We start from the raw sequence: 12,834 nt of genomic DNA on the forward strand, positions 1-12,834 counted from the left end.
CGTGTGGAGCAGTTATTTGATGGGCAGATGCACTTTTTATGGACTTCAAAAACAGAGCAACTATTAATCAAATTCTAATGCTTGGATTAGCCAGGACTTTTGTAATATAACTACGATTTTATTCGTCTGAAAGAAGAATGTCATATACACCCAGGATGACTTGAGGGTGAGTAAATCATGGGCTAATTTTCATTTTTGGGTGAACTATCCCTTTAAACTTTGATAAATTGTTCAATTTAAAGAATTATAAGAAAACAATTCAATAAAAATCCATCTTTTAATGACATCCACTGTCGTTTTGTGAAGTTTTTTTGTTTTTTTAAGTATCGGTTTAGGCACCGGTACAGTTTTAAAAGTATTGGTTTGGCACCGGTATCATAAAAAAAAAAAAAACGATACCCAACCCTAGTCATGCGTATTATGTGTTCAGTCAATAGTGTAGGGGCATCGCCATCTACTGGCCGGACTTGAATAATACAGTGTTTTTAGACGTTTTTGCAGATCCGTGTGGACGGGGATAGTTGGACGCTTGAACATTTTGACTCCATTTGCATGTCCAAAGCGAATTGGACGCACATATAAAGCGAACGTTTAAAGCAAAATAGCTCCATATGACTGCTCACTGCCAATATCAGTAATTCCTCCATGTTGAATGAGTGACTCCAAGCAGGCCTGCCCCCATTTATCATGTCACTTCACCACGTGATAGCAGCAAGCAGGCCCCTGATTGGTTAATGCGGCGCGATTTTTCAACTCGGGCGTCAGACGCAAATTCCCTTCAAAAGCGTGAATGCACAAAAACCAACCCCAAAAAAATTACATATCGCGCAAGACACGCAAATTCGCCTCTTTCGCGCGAATGAAGCAAATTCGACTTAACATGGAAACCACTCACTCCAGACACTCAATTCACGTTCTGTGAGAACGCAGCATTAGCCTTGTTTTGAGTTTTATGCCTGAACAAAACTTGTTTTGTAGCAAAAACATGCAATTTTAATGGCGAAATTCAAACAATACAGTTTTGGCGCTTTTTAATGTGGCGTGACAATGTTTGCGCTTCAGTTTAACCGGTCATCTTTTTCTCTTTGCTACTAGTTAAAGCATGAAATAAACATGAGTGAACATCAGAAGGTACGTTGAAAGATACAGTACAACACAATGAAATGTATCACGTCTCGAGGAAAGACGTCAATAAAACAGCTTGTAAGTATGTCATGTAATATCACATTTACCTAAAAAAAAGCAAGTCAATGCTCAGCCCTACAAGTTACACAATGGTGCTCAGAGTCAAAAGTAAGAGCATTTGCTCACCTCTATTAACATAGAAAGATGCCATCAAGGAAAAGCACAAACCCCATAGTAATGAAAGTGCAACGGCTAATTATTTCCACTGACAGCTATTGAACGACTTACTTAAGCATTGCTTCTCTGAGACGTAGTGGCAATTTAATTAAACACTTTTATACTGAGAACAAATCTCAACGCAGCACCGTATTAATTACACCACAACCTCTCTTGGGAACTTTAACAGTCGAAAGGCGTGAATAAAATACAGTGATATGCTCTTAATATTTGGTACTTTGCACTGACGGTGATATGAGTTTATGACACAGATCTGGCTCTACAGGGGAGGCTCAGGCCAGATTAACGCATTAGAGCCAGTCGCTCTGCCCCGGGGCCCGTGCCAAACCTCGCATGGCCTTTCTGTGAGCACAGAGGACAGGCACCAAAATACCACCAAACTGAGAAGCACCTGCACTGTGGCTCTCCTTCAGCAAAAGTTGCTGTTCAAATAATTAATCAATTCTGATTTTATTTACTCACTTTTCTGCTGTTCCAATTTATTTCTTCTGTGGGGCACAAAAGGAGAAAGTCTAGTAAGACACTTTATTATGACCAGGTCTATCAAAAAAAAAAAAAAGCCATTGCATGAGTCAATAGGAATTAGTTTCATGATGCTTTTTGGAGCTTGACTGACGAGGTCACTGTGAACTGTTGTTTTATTCACGAGAGCTAATAATTATTTTGTGCTGAAATGGAAAAATAACAGCATAGAGGTTTGGAAGAAGATGAGGGTGAGTAAATTATTTAAAACATGGGTTAGTTCACCCAGAAATTTAAATACTCACCCTCATGTTGTTCCAAACCCGCAAGACTTCCATTCATCTTCGGAAAACAAAATAAGACACTTTTAATGAAAACATAAAAAGAAATTGGTTCTTGCGGAAGCTCAAACGTACTACGTAACACAAGCGGCAACCTCCTGCAGTTTCTCTTGAAGCCAATACGGAAGTGACTTAAACTGCAGTTCATCGGCTGGCCACTAGGGCTCCAGAAGGGAGCAGAATCTCTTTGAGCCCCATGTTAAAATGCCCAACTTTACAGCAGAAGAACACATGTTTACAGCCTGGGACAAATTGTGGTTTTGGTCTATACGGCTAATTTTGCCCTTCATGACGACTGTGAGGGGGGTGAATTTTTTTATAACTCATTTATTTACATTATATAAAGCATTAAAGTTCTGCATGATTAAGGGCGTGGTCACTTCGAGTGACAGGTGGATTGTCGTTTGTCTGCTGTCTGTTAGTCATCAAGTCACTTCAGCTCCGCCCACGTCCCGCCTCTTTACCCATTCTCTATTATCCGGGAGTGATGCGTGATGACGCGCAGACAAGATGGCAACGGCCAGCTCGACCCTACTTTACGCTTCAAAACTGACGTCACGGACACTACGTCCATATTTTTTTTACAGTCTGTGTGCGTAACACTGGTTTCTCGTCGGTTCTCGCACGCCGAGTGAACATGCTTGAGCTTCCGTTTACCACAACTCATGTGCGAGTCGATTAATGTTTACATGTGAATCAAAGCCTAAATTCATAATTTAATTGAACATTTCCGCTCAATTCATATGGATTAGTTTTACAATCATCTTTACGAATTTTTTGAAGCGTCAAAGTGGTGGTCGCGTAGCTGTCAATGGAGGGATAGAAATCGCTCAGATTTAATTTAAAATATCTTAATTTGTGTTCCGAAGTTAAACGAATGTCTTACGGGTTTGGAACGACATGAGGGCGAGTAATTAATGACACCATTTTTTTTATCCCTTTAAGTGATGTCACAACTAAACAATAAATATTGGTCCATACAACCCATAAATGCAAAGACATGTAACACACTACACTACACAGACAGAACTAGGCCTGTCGCAATCATTTATTGATATATCGCACAATATATGTACATGAGCTCAATTTTTTGTGATGCAATATATCGTCCATTATGTTTACATGATAATGAATGTCACCAACATTTTACTGGATTGTGCTGTCATCTTGTATGTTTTCCATGACGGAGGTGAAAGTGGTTCTCGGGCAGTTCCTTCATACACAGAGCGGTTATCGACAGGAGGAAAAAAGGCGCCATTTGAGGCTTTAAAGTGTTTTCTTGAACACTACTGACAGTTTGGAAGAATAAGCCCAAATGGACTCAATTTCAAAGCCGCAATTCCCTGTTCCATCAACGCAGAATGACGAGTGTTAAAGCCGTTTCACAAGGGAAAATGTTTATTTACTATTTATAAAATTTTTTTTATTTAGGATAATATATTTTTGACCCTTAATTTCCATGATCTAAAGAATTAAAAGGTTGTCATTTGAAAGTGTGTAGGTCTACTAGCATTATTATGCTGTTATATTAGGATTATATATTCAGAGGCATAAAATAGTCTTAAAATGACAATAATATCGTTTATCGCAATTATTTCTGGGACGATATATCGCGAAACAAAAAGTAGTTATCGTGACAGGCCTAGACTGAACCCATCCCACCGCTTTCATCACATTCACACTTGTGCACTTCATCAAAAACACACATCCTAATAAGGATTACATCTCCCCAAAGCACATCAAATGTCGAACAAGGAGAGAAACATTTGACTAAAAGACGGACAATCTAGTCCATATACAAACATGCATTTATTCACAATATCCTCCATGCACTCTCATTCTTTTGGAGAGGAACTTGTGTTTGGGGTAAGGCATCCTGCACCCTCTATCATGAATCAGGGGAGATTTAAATACTATGCAAACACTATTCAAACTTAATGTTCTCTCCCTGACAAATGCATTCGACTTGATTCAAAACGCGGTGCATTGGCCATTGTGTGTGTGTGTGTGTGTGTGTGTGTGATCAGATTCAGACTCGCACCCAGATGCATTAAATGCCCTCAAGCAGCATTTGCATGAAAAGCAGCATGCGTCAAGTGTAAGCTGTCATGTTCGGGTAGGAAACGCAGTCATGCTTTGCCTGTCTAGACGGATGCATCAATATCAACACACCTCCTGTAGCCACAGACATGCTAGCGTGAGCTAACCTGCTAACGCAATCAAAACATCACTACGTTAAGTATTAAAATGACCAACGGAAATGCGTCTTTGACGCTAAATCTCGCTTTAATCAGATGTGTTATTTGTGACTTCCTCTGACCTCGAGCACATGCCAAAACCAGCACACGCGACCCGTCTCGAGGCGCTGCGCGCGCGTTCGCTCGTCCCCGCGCGCGTGCACACTCCTGGTACAAAAATCCACACACCTTTTCCTCTTCCTCTCTGCGTGAAGCGCTCACCGTCGATGGCGTACTTCCATCACGTCAAGTAGAACAGAAAGGACGCGATTAAGTGATCCACTTAACGTTTTTTTTTTTGTTCTGTGTCGTTTCCTCCCACCCGCTACAATATCCTTCCGTTCAGCGGATTCCACCATCCACGTCTCGAGGAGTCGAGGAAAAAGAACCGATCCGGTAATCCGCTTTCAGGACGCGGATTGGAGAAAGACGCGCTCGAGGCGTTCTCTCGCTGCTCTCTCATTGGTCGGTGGGCGGGGCTTAAGATCTTGACGCGGTCGAATCAGTATATCGCTGTTTGTGCGTCACACAGAATCCCCGCTTGCGCGCGCGTTCTCTCTTTGGGAGCAGAACTGCCAAGTCTGCTTATTATAAGACATTTTTGGCTTGTTTTTATCCAAAAAACAGTCGCGGGTTGATCTTTTTGGTCTTATTTCCAGACTACAGGCTCGTATTTTGGCTGGTTACTGATCGGTACACATAAAACAAAACGTATTCCCGCTTTATTGTTATATTTTACTCATACTTCATTGTTTCTCTGTCGTATTGAACACACAAACTGACTAACTTTTTGTCATTCTAGTTTTCACATCTGTAGTAATTTGATTCAGCATATTATTACAAGCTGCTTTTGACGCAACAGCAAGACATTTAAAGGGATAGTTCACCCAAAAATTAAAATTAGCCCATAATTTACTCACCCTCAAAGTGTATCCTAGGTGTATATGACATTCTTCTTTCAGACGAACACAATCAGAGTTAAATTAAAAAAGTCCTGGCTCTTCCCAGCTTTATAATGGCAGTGAGGTCCATAAAAGTACATCTATCCATCATATAACTGCTCCACACGGCTCCGGGGGGTTAATAAAGGCCTTCTGAAGCAAAGTGGCAAGTTTGTGTATGAGAAATATCCATATTTAAAACTTTATAGACTAAAATAACTAGCTTTCGGCGGTCAGCAGTACGCGAGTCGACTTGCACTAAAAGAGTAACCCCTGACCCCTTGCCTTGACACATGTGTATTGACGAAGCACAGAGTCGGGGGTTACTAAAGCATGGTCTAATTTTCGATTTTCGGGTGAACTAACCCTTTAAATCACATGTACACATATTATAGGCCTAAATAATATCATATTTAGATAGCAGGGGAAAATAAAGGGTCTGGAGATTGCATTTGTGTGTCTTATTAGTTTTAAGGACAATCATTAATTCAGTGCCTTTGGGTCATTTGGTCGATGAATAATGTGCGATGGGAGTTGCTGGAATTTTTTTGAAAGGGACTATATTCTGCCCAATATTTTTAAAAGGGAAGTGAAACTATGCAAAGCATTATTACACCATAAACAGTAGCGCGCTACATTGTGGTCACATCATGACCTTATCATCTTACCATGTTCCATGTTTATAATTCAGAAAGCTATCCAATTTTGTGTATAACATTTAAAAGAGATGTTCAAAATCATGGCTGATATTACTTCAGATTCATCCATCACATTGGAAAACAGGCAAAAGTTGTGTCCCAATTCAAAGGCTGAATCCTTCAAAGGACTCAGACTTAAAGGTGCAGTGTGTAGTATTTATGAGGATATTTTGACAGAAATGCAATATAATATACATAACTTTGTTTTCAGACCTTATATGATGAACCGTTAGAATGAGCCGTTTCTATCTACATACACCGCAGGTCCTGTTACAGTAAAGTCGCCATTTTGCGCTGCCATGTTTCTACAGTAGCCCAAAACGGACAAACTGCTCTACAGAGCGCTAGCTACTCTCTTCTGTCTCAGACGACATCTTTGTCCTGTGTTGGCCACCGTAGCTTCTGCTTAGAAAGGGAGGGGTGAGCGGTGGGCGATTGCAATTCACAACCTCATCGCTAGATGCCGCTAAAATTTACACAGTGCTTTAAAAGGCCGTGCTTTCGAAGGCTGTGAAGGTCAGACTGTGCGTTCTCCAATGGGACGGTCTAGCCTACGGAGGACTGTTCTTGTTGCCTAGCAACTGTGACAGCGGTCGTTGATGAGCTTTTTTTGAAAGTTATCTTCAACTGTCTGAAAACAAAACAGAGTTTCATAAACTGTCTAAATATATGTTCAACATGTTCCATTTCTGTATAAAATAAAGAGCATAAACTATTTACAATCGCATCTTAGCAAGATATGTCACATTTGAACCGTTTTTTATTTTATTTTTACATTTGTGTCATTGGATATTTGATTAAGCTGAAAGCCAATACTTACGTTTAAACGTGTAATTCGGCAATTTCTCGAAAAAGAAATCAAAGGATCCAGCTGTTGTATCCTCCTTTGCACGGGAAACAAAGGACGCATTTGGAGGAGCCTTGGAATTGCCTTTGTCGCACCGCGGTGACATAGGCCCTGTCCCAAATGGCACCCTAAACACTCGCAGCCTTCATAAAAAAAGATGGACGACGCCTCTTCACTATCTTCCGCTGTAGAAAAGTGAAGTCACCAATGTCCCAATATGCTGACTTGCACTGATTTGGGACCTGAGTCTGTGCAGTAGAGAGCAGGAAGTAGAGCCGCAATATCAAAACCCCGCCCACACTCACGCAGTATCTGTTAGTACAGTTTACTGCAGAACTCATTATGTCGGTGTAAAAATAAACAGTTATGGAAATATCCAATCTCCTCCTGAAAAATGTCCATTGGTGTCTCCGTGACAACTTCGCTCAGAGAAGCCGTCAATCTCAGCTGTAAATCATGACGACACATCTCCGTTTTTATAGCAACGTGATAAAAACAACCTAAAATGACAGAAACCATCTTTGGAAAAAAATTATTCAAAGTGCAATTTGATTGCTTAGTTTGTCTCGCGTCCCATTAGAATACATGGAGGGGAGGGGTTTATGAGCTATACTGGGACCAACCACCTGGGGGCGATAGAGCCGCAAGGTCCACACTTTCGTGACTTAACATTAGTTTGACTCTCAGGAAGAAGTCCGTTGCGAAGCTCGCCTCAGTGCCGGCTCGGCAAATGTGTGCATCGAGGGCGCATATCGACCGCAAAGGGGGCGCTCACGAGCACCCTTCTGAACCCTAAAATGACATATGAGACACCCTACAGTCTCATGGACTTAACGGACATGTGCATGCAGCAGCCATTGTAAGTCCACAAGACCGTAGGTGCATATGAAGTGTGCCAATTGGAACAGGGCCATAATCAGCCTTCGAATGTACCCTTCGAAGGATGCAGCCTCTGAATCTCAAGGAAAGTCTGTTCACTCGGTGGCCATTTTGCAACACTTCTGGGCGGCTGTTTCGGGCATCCAAAGACCAAACCCTATCTACTTGAATGGGGAAATCCTGAAACCTGAAAAAACTGCTTGTCATACTCACATTTAGCAACAAAATCAGGCTGGATGTGCATGTGCAAACGGAGCTTAACAGTGGCTGCAGTGATGCCAATAGTAATGACAATATTTATCTTGAACTCTGTCATGGACACTAGCATGTATAACAATTTAATAAATCAACTAAAGAGGAATGTATACCTGTATGATATTACACTCGACCAGTGTGGTTTGGAAAATGGATGGATGATTGATTCAGCTGTGAGCGTCATCTTCAGGCGAGACGCGAGAATTCATTCAGCGCGCGACTCTCACGGTGCATTATGAGAATTCTCTAGCCATTAAGCATGTACATAAGTTGTACACTCTTTATTGCGGTGCATTGTGGGATTGAATGAATGCACTCATGTTGCGTTCACACCGAACGCGAATACAGCGTCTGGCGCGAGTGATTTCCATGTTAAGTCAATGGAAAGGCGCGTTGACGCGCATCTGGAGGTCCTGCAGCGTGTTAGACGCGTTTCGCACGGCGCAATGGACGCGATTCCGCCTCATTCGCTCGTCCAGTTCGTGCGAATGACGCGAATTGAGCGTCTTGCGTGATACACGCGTTATGCGCGAGTGGTGCTTTTTGTGCATTCATGCGTTTAAATCGAATTCGCGTCTGATGCCCGAGTTGAAAAATTTGAACTTTGGCGTCAATTCGCGCCGCATTAACCAATCAGGAGCCTGCTTGCTGCGGTCACATGGTAAAGTGACGTGACGGGAAACCCTGCATAATAAAAAAAAACTACTATTGTGTCACAAAATGTAGTTGTTTAAAGCTCAAAGCTGTGGATTATTTATAAAGAGAGCGCCTATTATAAAAAATAATCTTGCGTTTGTGGAGTTGTGAGATCCAGGCGATCACCGGGCGCTCAGCGCTCATTAACCCTGACGAGAGCAGCCTTTCCTCGGCCAGTCCTTCTGACGTTTGCCGCTGGCTCTGATGTCCTGTAGTGGTTCAACATGAGATAGAATTCGTCTTGTGTGGATCTAACGGGCGATCTTTGGTGTCATGAATCTATCATTTGTTGTTTGACTGAGGGCAAAGAGAAGTTTCATAACTTAATTTTTTAAGGATATGCAGTGAAGATAATGTAGGAGTTGCCTGGACCACATTTGTGTGGCTATTAATGTTTAATATATATTTTGAATGAAAATGAAAAGAGGCAGAGTGGTGTTTTATGACATATTTCTCCTTTAGTGCCTTGAACGCACGTCTATTTAGCTTCAAACGCTCGATTTATACGCGCGTCCAATTCGCTGTGGACGCGCGAATGGATTCAAAATGTTCAAGCGTCCAACTAGACGCGGTAGACGTGATTTTGGCGCTCTAATCGCGTTTGGTGTGAACGCAGCATCAGTAACGTCCACAATGGTTTCGGACGCCACTACAAATGGGTGTGCCCTCAACGAGTGCCCTATTTAAGGGTATGGGGAGGCGATTTCGGACACAGGCTTTGTGATAAGTCGAGTGCATTGCATTGTGGGATACAGTCATTTTGTCAAATATAGCAGGTCATCTGGGTGCTGCATATAGAAAAATCACATTTACAACTACTGTGCACAGTACACATATTGTGATTTTCCAAATGGGATTGGGCAATGATAGCACTAGCTTCTTAACGCAGCAGAAGTGTAGAAGTGATCAACAGACGGCCAAGGTTTGTTTTTCTTGACAGCTTGCTACCTAAACTAAATTGCATTAGCCAGATTCCTCTCCAAAAATAGACTTGATTTCATTATTTACTATTCTGAGAGTAGCTCTGTACTAACATTACACAAGTGGTACCTTTTCAAGATGAATGTCGAGACACTTAACCATCACAAAATTACATCAAAATACAGTGAAAATAAAGTAGATCACATTTAATGAAATGTCAAAAAGCAGACGGCCCACTGGCTGCTGGTTTATCAAGCGCCGCGCCAAACTAATCTGATTGATGTCTGCTAATTCCTCTGAAAACCGGCTAAAATGAGGTTTAATTTGCAGTGGAAGTTTTGCCAGAGTCGTTCATGATGGGACGAGAAACATTAGCCGTTAAGCTCAAGGATTCATCTCTGCAGGACACCACCAGTACAAATGTAGGTCAGAAGACTTGTGTATGTGCGTGTGAGAGAGACAACTCGCTGTTACACTCTTGGCACTGGCCGCTTGAGATGTATTAAACGTTACGACTCCGGCAGTCGACATGAAATGAGTGAAAAAGGACTAAATCCGTCCAAAAGCCTGAGTAAAAGTAGTTCATATGACTCTTGAGTACATACTGCATACGCTTTTTGAGATGAGTGAGTAAATGATGACCGTATTTTTATTTTTTAACGTGAGCTTTCCCTTTAAGGGGACATTCATGAGACAGTCTTCATGGTCTACGGCTGTTTTGACTCTCACACCATGATTCCAGATCATCTGTCTGGACTTGCCCACATGCCGACCTCTCGAAGGAAAAGCGATCCGACTTCACACTAAGGTCTTTATTAGTGAGAAATAAAAACAGGGCTCGTTTGATTGCACTGACATCACCTTTGGAGGCAGTAAAATGACATGATGTCCATGAGGCCTGTGCTTATCATAAGTTATTATATTGCCTGTCGTGAACTTTGTCCACTTTATCAACATCTATGGTTTCTGTTTATGCACATGCAAATTCAGCGCTACCCCTGTGATTGTCATCAACCAGGTCACATTTAGTTTTTTTTTGCAGTGGTTGGCATCATTACTTTAAAGGGATAGTTCACCCAAAAATGAAAATTAGCCCATGATTTACTCACCCTCAAGTCATCCTAGGTGTAAATGACATTCTTCTTTCAGACGAACACAATCAGAGTTATATAAAAAATGTTCTGGCTCTTCAAAGCTTTATAATGGCAGTGAATGGTTGTGCATAAAAGTCCATTAAAAGTGCATCTATCCATCCTATAACTGCTCCACACGGCTCAGAGGGGTTAATAAAGGCTGCTGGAAGCTAGTTATTTTAGTCTATAAAGTTTCAAATATGGATATTTTTCTTACACAAATGTGCCACTTCACTTCAGAAGGCCTTTATTAACCCCCCGGAACTGTGTGGAGTTCAACATATAGCATTCAAAAGAGGGGTTGCTAAGATTAATGAATGTTTTAAAGAAAGGTTGCATTTATTTGGTCAGTAATATTGTGAAATATTATTACAATTTATAAGAGCTGTTTTCAATGTGAATATATAGTAAAATGTAATTTATTCCTGTGATCAAAGCTGACTTTTCAGCATCATTCCTCCAGTCTTCAGTGTCACATGATCCTTCAGAAATCATTCTGATATGATGATTTGTTGCTCAAGAAACATTTATGATTATTATCAGTGTTGAAAACAGTTGCGCAACTTGCGCTGCTTCATATTATTGTGGAAACAGTGATACATTTTTAAGGGTTAGAAAGGTCAAAAGAACAGCATTTATTTGAAATATAAATATTTTTATGTCGGTACTTTAATGTCACTTTTGATCAATCAATTTAATGCATCCTTGCTGAATAAATATATCCCTTTAAAAAAGAAAATCTTACTGAACCCAAACTTTTGAACCAGTGTATATAATTCACCACGTATTTTATGTCTCAGATATAATGTTTTGTCTTAAAACAATACAATTTGCCATGAATGACTTAAAGAGTGAATCTCATGAAAAAAAGCTCACATTTCACCACAAAAGCAATATATATATATTATTATATTATTATAATTTGTTTTAATTAATTTGGTTTTATGTCTAATAAGATGTTTTGCACAGGAACATTATTATTTATGCTATTTACATATGAAAAAAATACTGCATAGTGGAAAAAATAAAGATGTTAATTAAATATATACAATATATCATGATAAAAAAAAATGTTTGCCCTGCTTTTAATTTATGCTGGTGACATTTTTTTAACGGAGCCCCTGAAGGGACATGGTGATAGAAAAAAATATGAGATGGGAGGAAAAAAATTTTGTCAATGCTTTTGCGTTCTCTCGCAAATGTTTTGCCTTCCCCCAAGAAATTTTGTATTTTATAAATTTTGTAACGCAAAAGCATTGAAATATACCCCCCCCCCCCCATCTAATATTTTTTTCCTTCAGCATGTCCTTTTAGGGGCTCCATACTTTTTTTTAATCTAATGAGAACCCAAATGGAAAATTGCACACACAAAAATAATGTCTGGATGCGTTACAACAATGAGAATTTAAGGGGGAAAAGTGCATTGTTGTCATGAAAATATTGTCACAATGCAAAACATCTTATAAAGTCATAAAACAGGCTTGATGTTTTTAACAGAAAATATCATTTCTTACCTTTTTTCTTTTTAGGTGGTTTGTTTCTGTCATGACAACTCTGGTTGTGACAATATTGATATGTGCGATAGTTTGGGGAAACACGTATTAACGTTAAGATACACCTTAAGAATGACGTAGTGTTAAGAAGGTTTCGGGAAATCCAGCCCTGTTTGGTCTTGGTGGAATAGATCTGCTACGCTTCTGCTGCTGTTGTTGCAGCTGCTTCAGAGCAAGTACGGGACTTGCTACTGCAATATATACATGAGCAAGTAAGACATGCTGCTTCTGTACAATATAGCATATATGAATTGCCCCTAGCAGATCTATACAGGTGGAGCTGGGGAAGGAGGAGGGCTTCTGAATGATTTGCAACCGCTACAGCAAATGCTGACCAAGTATTTGAAGGTTGAGCAGCGAGCTCATTGGCTACTGATACAGCAGGAACCAATCAGCTGTGATCTATAGAGAATGATGTGATTGCTAGCAGAGTTAATGGCCCATCAGCCTGAGCCATCTAGAGTTTCATGACAGAACTTTGTATATAGCAGGTCCATCTCTAAAGGTGT

General features: G+C 40.5%; 1 protein-coding gene across 1 annotated transcript in view; it reads right to left on the reverse strand.

The window, feature by feature from the left end:
- Positions 1-12,834, reverse strand: part of dlgap4a (discs, large homolog-associated protein 4a) — a gene marked incomplete at its 5' end in the record, with an annotated part of 40,700 nt that overhangs the window by 11,452 nt on the left and 16,414 nt on the right. The window lies entirely within an intron of this gene.

Source organism: Gobio gobio (assembly GCF_949357685.1).
Source record: "Gobio gobio genome assembly, chromosome: 21".
Lineage (NCBI taxonomy): Eukaryota > Metazoa > Chordata > Actinopteri > Cypriniformes > Gobionidae > Gobio > Gobio gobio.